Consider the following 8,921-nt stretch of genomic DNA (forward strand, 5'->3'; position numbering starts at 1 on the left):
GTGTGATTTCTTTATTCCAACATGAGAAATGGGAAAGAATAAATAAAAAAAAACAATTTATATTTATTCAATTGAAAGGGTGTCTTACAATCTTAAGTTATAATGAAGAATAATTTTTCCACTTATAAAAAAAATATGTACATATGTTCTACACATATTTCAACTCATAGAAGTAAGTAATTACTATTAGACCAAGATGACTCTGAGTGAAATTTCCTTATAAACTCTACTTTATCAAATATTTTTTCTTTTGAAAGAATTCGAATTTCAGAATGGATAATCATACAGAGTAGTGTATCCAAATGTTTATAATTAACAGAAAAATTATCAATATCTGGTAATTCATGGGAGGATATATAATCAATATGATCTAAATCTGTCATTGCACCATCTACCTCATCTATATCAACTTTTTTTACAAAATGATTAACATATTTTGAAAAAACATAAACAGCGTAGATTTGATATTTTCCAAGAATTTCAAGTTTCAATGAGATAGTATCATACCATCGAACCAAATCATGAAATAATTCTTCTGTCATCATCATTAATTTAACATTATCTTCCATAAGAACTACATTGTTACCTTCAAAGTTGAAATGAATGGAAAGATTTTTATCAATGGAAACAGTTTTTTCTTTTTCATCACATAATTCTTTTAGTTTGAAAAACTTGAAAATTGATCCAAACTCACGTTTCATTAGTAGAAGCCATTGATCTGTTGATAACGATATCTGGTCCAGATGATTTCCATAAGAAGAGGTTATCCGAATAATAGGTTTAAAGCTGGAGTTGACACACATCCCAGTTTCAATGTAATAATTCATACACGCAACATTGATACGACTTTCACATATTAGATCGTTAAAATTCATTTTTTACTACTTCGGAAAATTGATTTCAATAATGATAAAAAAAAAATTGAAAAATAGAAAGTAAGTACTGATTATAAATCACTTTCTCAATGTAATGCTTAGTTGAGATTGACAGTTACTGATTGAAGAAGAAATATTTTTCATGCTATCCCCACTTACAATTTAAAAATGATTATTGGAGTGAGAGGAGTCAACAGATATGGATGGTTATTACAAATAATTGATGATGAAGGAGTTTTCTTTTTAGGTCATTTCATCACAACTTTGAAAAATGATTATTCATTCAAATTATCTCTCAGAAACATACTTTTTTTTAAAAAAATGATTACCTAAGGAGTATTTCTAGGACATTTCCATAATATCTTTGACCGTCATCAAATATGTTTTAAAGATGATTACCTAAGTGAAATCTGATTTTTTAATCCATGAATTATGATTTTCAGATAACCCTAACCATTTCACATAATATTCATCTCTTCTCTTTCTAATAATTTTTTCTACCAAATAAACATTAGGATAAGAAACTTTTTTCAATTCTTGTTCATAGAAACATCCTAAAATTGGTTCTCCAAGCTCATCTTCTAGCAAATAGGTCACAGGAATACTTTTTCTGATATGAGCAATGCGAAATATTTCATTTGACCAATTTTGATGATAAGATTTATCAAAAATTGTTTTATATTTGCTTACACGAACAAAATCACTAATTTTAAATTTTTCTTTCATCAACTTTTCTAATGGATGATGAGAACCAGTATTTTTAATAATTTTAGAAAGGACTTCTCTCTCATTTTGTTTATTTACTTCAATAGGTTTACATTCGATTGTGCGATGATAAGAATTATTATACTTATTGACAATATCTTGAAGAGTATCAAGGTACTTAAAATCTCCTCTTAAACTACACTCTTTGAATATCATATTCTTCAATGTTCGATTGACTCGTTCTACTATCCCACATTTTATGGGTGAAAATGTGCTATAGTGGTTAATTCCATACTTTGAGTAAATTTGATTACAGTCCTTATTCCAAAATTCTTTACCATCATCTGTTTGAAAATTTTTTGGTGGATGAGGACTTTTTTTGAAAATGTTTTCCAAAGCCAACGAAACAATTTTACCTTGTTTTTTTTTTAAAGGTTCAACAAATACCATTTTTGAGAAACAATTGATAACTACTAGTATATAGTTATAATTTTTGTTTATTTTGGCATATTCTCTCATTTCAATAAGATCTGCAGCAAATAGATCGTATAATGATCTAATTTCAACTCTACGACGAGGAAAATGTCTACGAATTGGACCGTGTAACTCATGTACAACTACCTTTTTGAAAGATGGTTCCATGATACTCTCCAACAGACTGAAAATATTAGTAATAAAACAGATGTATTTATAGTTATTTTAAATTATTTTACGTTCTTCTAGCTCCTCAATAATAGATTGTATTTCATTAAAAATTTGAGGAGAGTCATTGCCAGCCATTTGTTCACCCTTTAATAATTTCAATCTTTCAATTAATTCATTGACATCATCATAGTACACTATTTGATATTTGCTATTACATGGTTTCATTAATTGTTTGTTCTGGATTGAAGCATTTCTTCGAGGAGTACACTTTTTTTTCTGTTTCTTTCTTAATTGGTTTTTTGTTTTAATTTTATTATTTTTTTGATTTTCCATTTTCTTTTTAATACCTCCACCTTTTTTGTGTTTCACATTTATTTCACTAGTTTTGAAAGATTGATTAAGTACTTCTGGTATCAAATTATCATCATTTGAATTTGAGTTGATTTCATTTTCATCTGAAAAACAATTAAAAGTTGTTTTTTTTTTCCAAAATTGGTCTAACAATGTCTCGTAAAAAATTATATTTTTCTCTGTTTGATGATTTCCAAGACTTGTCTTTTCGTTTATGAGATTTTGTTTGTTTTAAAATTTCAACATAGTTTTTCAGATCTTCACTAGTGTATGAGCTTTTATCAACATAATCTTGGGTAAGCAAATTATCTAATCCAGTGGTACGATGAAAAGATCGATTTCCTAAAATGAAAAAGTTTTTGGTGACATCTACTTTTTTATTTCCCATTACAAAAATTTTCTTTCTGGGACTAATTTTCAAACCATACATTGTATCCCGTAATGCCGGGAGACCATGTTTCATTAACAATTCTTCTTGAATGTTATGTTGAGGTTGAGTATATACATGGTCTATTTCTTCTTCTTCTTCAGTTTGTTTTTGAAGTCTTGATTCTCCAATTTTTCTAATTTCATTCAGTGGTTTGATTATTGGTTGAAATGTTTCATTTATTTCTCTATATGAATCTTCTTTAGACCTTTTCAGCTCATTATATTTCTTTTGAATATTTTGCGCTATTTCAACAATTTCTTCTTTTTGTTTGATTTCCTTGTCAATGTTAGAAATTACGTTATTAGACATGACTGACAATCTTCTTCAATCACAACTGATGTTCTCAATCAAAAGTAATGAAATGATGGAATGAAGAACGTAATTTTCCTTTATATATAGATTTTTCAGTGTCAATAATTAAAAATCCAAATGGCTTATTCCATGAAAATTTACATATACTCTGAAAAGAAAGAAAGGTTAGATCAGAACTCAAATGATCATCGTACACATGCTTCATGTTAAGCATATCTTGACTGAATAAAATGATGAAATTTGCATTATCACGTATCAAAGATTTGTAAATTCTTGCATAACTTTGACACAATAAAAAACAAGAGATGCCTTTATGTCTTGACATTGAAAAAAATTTTCTTAATTTTTCATTTCCCTCATTTGAAGCTGAAATATCATCAAATATAACAATGCTGTTTTCTTTACATTCTTCAGGGTCATTCAAATCGTTACAAGATGTAAAGCAATAAAAGCCTATTTCAGGTACCAATTGGAAAGCTTGTTTTAATTTTTCATACTTTGTTTGAAACAAACTTTTGCTAACCAAATATACATTCTGATATCTAAGACCATTAGCATGATGAAGAAGTGTTATCATCAAATTGGTTTTTCCACAACCAGATTTACCCACAATTAATCCTCGAATAGAACTAGGAAACAATGATCCATGAACTTGACGATCATCAACACTTTCAAATATACTTTTATCTATAGAAAGTTTTTGTTCTTGTTCTTCAATTTTAACATTCGGTGGTAAACCAAACCCATTCATTTTTACAAGAATGAACTACTACCTTATAGCAAAGCTTGAAAAGAAATAACAATCATTCGATGAATGAACTAATATTTATATTTCATAATTTCTAAAAAATAAACAGTAATACCTAATAATAATGATAAAAGTATCTACAATTTTTTTAAATTATAATATTTGAGTTACAATTCCATCCATGGATCTGTAAGAAAAAGCTCTGTCATAGAAAATTAAACATCTTGCTGATGTATCAGCAGGGACATTGTCTTCACATGAAAAATCAAATCTTACATTTAATGGTCCTCCTACACTTTTTGATAAAATTGTTTCTTTTTGTCGACTACAATCTAGAACAATCAATGGGAAATTTGTTAAAAATGTTTTCATATCATGACATGGATAAAGATTAGACTGTTGATAGAAACTAGAATAGAATTTCACAAACATTTCATACAGTATTGAACACTGATTTTTTTGTGTATCAAGAGATGGAGTTTCATAAGGAATGTATATATCATTCAGAAATAATTGAAATGATCGTAGTCTAATGCTATCAAATTTTGATGCAGATGATGAATAATTATTCTTTCGATTTGTCTGAAAACCAACAACTATGAAACGAGGTTTTAAAAGTGAAGTAGTTGTTTTTATAGACCATGTATGAGAGGTTGAAAGAGGTAAGGAAGGGTATTCATACAACTCCCATGTTCTAAAAGGTATGTATAATTCTCGGTTTTGTTTGATAATACTCAAAAACTGAATACGCATTGCATCTGAAACTTTGATTTGAGGAATTTTCCATGAAATTTCGTTGATTATGAATTTTGGAGGTATACCTTGTGGTGCTGCTACTTGGTCTGCACCTGCTGCTGCTGCTCCTGCAACTGGTCTATTCCACACAAACACATTACTGTCATCTCTTGCTCTTACCATGATGATTTCCTGGGAGGCATTCAAAATGATTTTCCGATGATCTTCAAAGTATCCCATCAATCTATTCAAAGGGTAATGAATTTGGATAAGACCACTATTTTTATCGAAACTTCCAGTATATTGTTCTGTACTGGAACTATCGAACCCCAAAGAGTTGAAATAAGATTTCTCCACAGATGATATGGATAAATAGGATTTCATAGTACTTGTAATACCAACATCTGTCACATGATCTATTGATACTCCATTCAGTTCATATGATAAACTCTTGAATAAATAAGCTAATCCATTATAATCAAATGCGAATGTTCCATTTCCTTCCTCCACTTTTCCGCTGATAAATATGTAGGATGAATGAGGAAAAGTAATGATTTCTTTACTATTGATTGGAATACGAATCTCGTCATTATAATTCACACAAGATTGATTGAATGGTTTGTATGAGTGATAAGATATTTCTTCTATTTTGGTATCATATTGAACAGGTTGTAAAACATCCAAATTAAATTCGTCAATCATTTTAACAACTGTTATTATTCTTTCTTCACAAGATATCCTAATGATGAAAGAAAATTTTTGTTATCTTGAGAGACTTTGTTACAATTTGTCTTTCGCTTGCGAACTGAAGTTTTGATCATATTTCCAGCCTTTATATAGGGTTTTGGCATTGTATTTTGTCTAGATAATTTTCTTGGATGACTGAAGAGAATCATTTTAAATTATTTTTTTTGATGATTCACGTAAATGCAATGTGATGAATGCTTCTTCTTGATTTAAGTTGATGAAATTACCATTTTCATCTCTTAGTTCCAAATCGATTTCAAAAATATTCTGTATTCCATGGGACAAAGGTAAGTAAATTATATTGATCGGTTCTTCCCTGATTATCGAATTTTGAGGTACATTAATTGGGAAAGAGTGGATTACTCGAAGGTTTTCGTGATTACTGAAACTATTTGTAATCAAATTGCTATGTATATTTAAAATCTTGGGAAAAACTGATAATCTTACAGAATTTGTTTTCTCAGTGCCTCCATATATATATTTCATACTCGCTATCATATCATCTAGAGTTGTTAACTGACTGGTTCCTGTTATAATACTGGTAAGATTTCCATATTTCTCCTGATATTTATTACTTTCATTTGAAATAAGATTGTTGTTGTTTTCATCTCTTATAATCTGAGGAGTTGAATGAGTTGAAGCGGTGGTATGATTGGAAAATGAATTGAAATTTAATTTACTGCGGATACTGTCATTAATAGAGCATGTGTAAGTATAGTGCTGATTGTGATCTTTTGGAAAACCGATCAGTTGTAAAACACTATCATCTTTATTGAACTCAATTAGCTTATTAGAAAACAAGACACAAGATTCTGATATTACATCATAAGCAATTTTAAGCCATTTTGAAAACTCAGTATTAATTTTTCCAATTAATTTATCTACTTCGAAATATTGACCTTGTTCGAGAGTTAGACATCTCAAAGCTTGATCCACGCCATCACGATAATAAATTTTATTATTACCTAAAGTGACATTGTTAAAGTTTTTCTTCACAGAGAATGAAACACACCCAAGTTCATACTTTTGATGAGGTAAATGTATTGATTGAAAAATTTGATAACGAATATTTGCTTGATCACTTCGAACACAAAAACGATATGAACTCATGTTAAAGCTGAAATAAGACTATATTTATTTATCAATTGCAATTCAATTTATAGTTTTTTTTTCTTATCTTTAACCATGCTTACAAGGTATTTTATACAGAGATGACCACAATTGACACCATTAATTTTCTGGGTTGAATTGTGATTATAATATATATTACATTTCTTAAAGTATTTTATAAAATTTTTAGGAGGAGGTACATTTCCTAATGGGTCAAAATAAATGACACTAGATCCAATCTTCCAATAAGCAGTCCAATGAGTACCAATTCCTTGCTTAGAATCTAGATTAATAATACCACATTCTTTAAAACGAGGTACTTTGGGTAAATTATCTCTACAAAAAATACCACGAAAATTGGGAATTTTGAATTTTTCTACATAATATAAGATTTGAAAATCATACAGTGGTTTATTACTTGGTGGTAACCTCATTTTTTTTCTTGATTAAGATTGCTTTTACTCAATGTAAGAAAATACCAAGACCTTTTTTATGAGGAGCTACCAATACACCACTTCCTAAACGTGTTTCTGGAACTGAGGATTGTTTTTTGAACTGATCTTTAATCGCTTTCACTTGTTTAACTCCTTCCACCACTGCACCAATCCCACCTAATATAGTTCCAATGTGTTTTAAGGCTGATAAGATTGGTATCAAAGGTATTGCCCCTCCACTTATTGGGATTGGTAATACTCTTCCTGCAGGAGGAGGTTTTACTTTGAACTTCTTAATTGAAGACAATGTATGTTTAACTGCTGATTCTAGTTTTTTTGGATTAAATTTTTTCCCTTTTATAGATTTTCTCGCCTTTGCTAATAATTGAGAAAAAGAGATTCCACAACCTTTCACTTTTTGTTTTGGTTTCTTTTGAGATTTTCTTTTCCGAACAGAAACACCAGCACCTGACTTTTTTTTCATTTGTTTTGATTTCTTTTGAGACTTCTTTTTTTGATTAGAAACACCAGCACCTAACTTCCTCTTAGTTTGTTTTGGTTTCTTTTGAGATTTTTTTTTTCGGTTTGAAACACCGGCTCCTAATTTTCTTTTTAGCTTCATAGTGTTGGTAACCATCCATGCAGTACCTTTTTCTCCTATTGATGAGTCTTTGGCTTTGACTCGTTCCCAGGCTTGATTCTCTAAAACTTGATCAGCAATATGTCTGCTGGTTAAATCAGATGATTGAGCATATGCTATATCATGCTGCTTGGCTGCTTCATCAAGAGGATTTATTCCTGGGATATTATTATCTAATTTTTCCATCAATTTAGTTCCTGGTCCTAAATATCTAAATAAATATTAAAATGATTAAATATGAAAGATTAGTATACTTGTTGAGATGACAAATGAAAAAATTTTCCTTTTATAATACTACTAGTACATACCTGTAAGTTGGTACATGTAATTCAAAGGGTAATCTATCTATCATCCAATTAATTGCTCCAGTACCTTGATAATATTTTACTGCTGACTGATTCTCTTCATTTTTTTCATCACGATGAATGAACATAACTACCTCATTGTAAGAAATATAACACCATAATGACTTATTTAAATTCAATTCTTCTGTATTTATACTTTTTACCAAGCTTCATCATTATCACATTCATTTTGAAAATACTTAGATATACAATTCAGCTAAATTGTAATAATTGTCTCTTCATTTCAATTCTCATGTTGGTCTATGTGATAGAGTTGTCGCACTTGGAGCAGAAGGTAAGGCGATCGAATCCACTCTCTATCATCTTCATGTGAAACCATGTACAGAAAAAATTTGGCTTCACATAAAGATGATCAAGAAATGGATTTACTACATCAATAAATATAGGTAACTCTGAGACCTCATGAGATTTTTTTTATAAAAAATTATCACCACGTTAATTGATTTAATATTGATTTTAGTAGACATTTCATTTAATCAGTTTGAGTAAAAAATAATAATTAAAATCAAGAAACTTAAGAGAGAAAAAAAGGGAAATTTCTCTCTTCAATGATAACACAAAACATGATGGAAAATCATTAGAATACTAATGAATAATTCAATCATGTTGAATCAAAAGAAAACAATTATAAAGTTAAAATCATGGAATAAGAGAAAAAAAAAAGGGAATTTTCAAGTTAAAATCGAGAAACAGGGAAAAAAGAGAATTTTTACTCTTCAAGAATACGTTAACTGTGTTTAAAATGAATACAGATCAATACTATCACTCCTAGCGGACAATACAACAACTATATCATTAAAACGAAACTACCGCTCCTAGCGGAC

The sequence above is a fragment of the Planococcus citri genome, chromosome 2 (assembly GCF_950023065.1).
Source record: "Planococcus citri chromosome 2, ihPlaCitr1.1, whole genome shotgun sequence".
In the NCBI taxonomy this organism is placed as follows: domain Eukaryota; kingdom Metazoa; phylum Arthropoda; class Insecta; order Hemiptera; family Pseudococcidae; genus Planococcus; species Planococcus citri.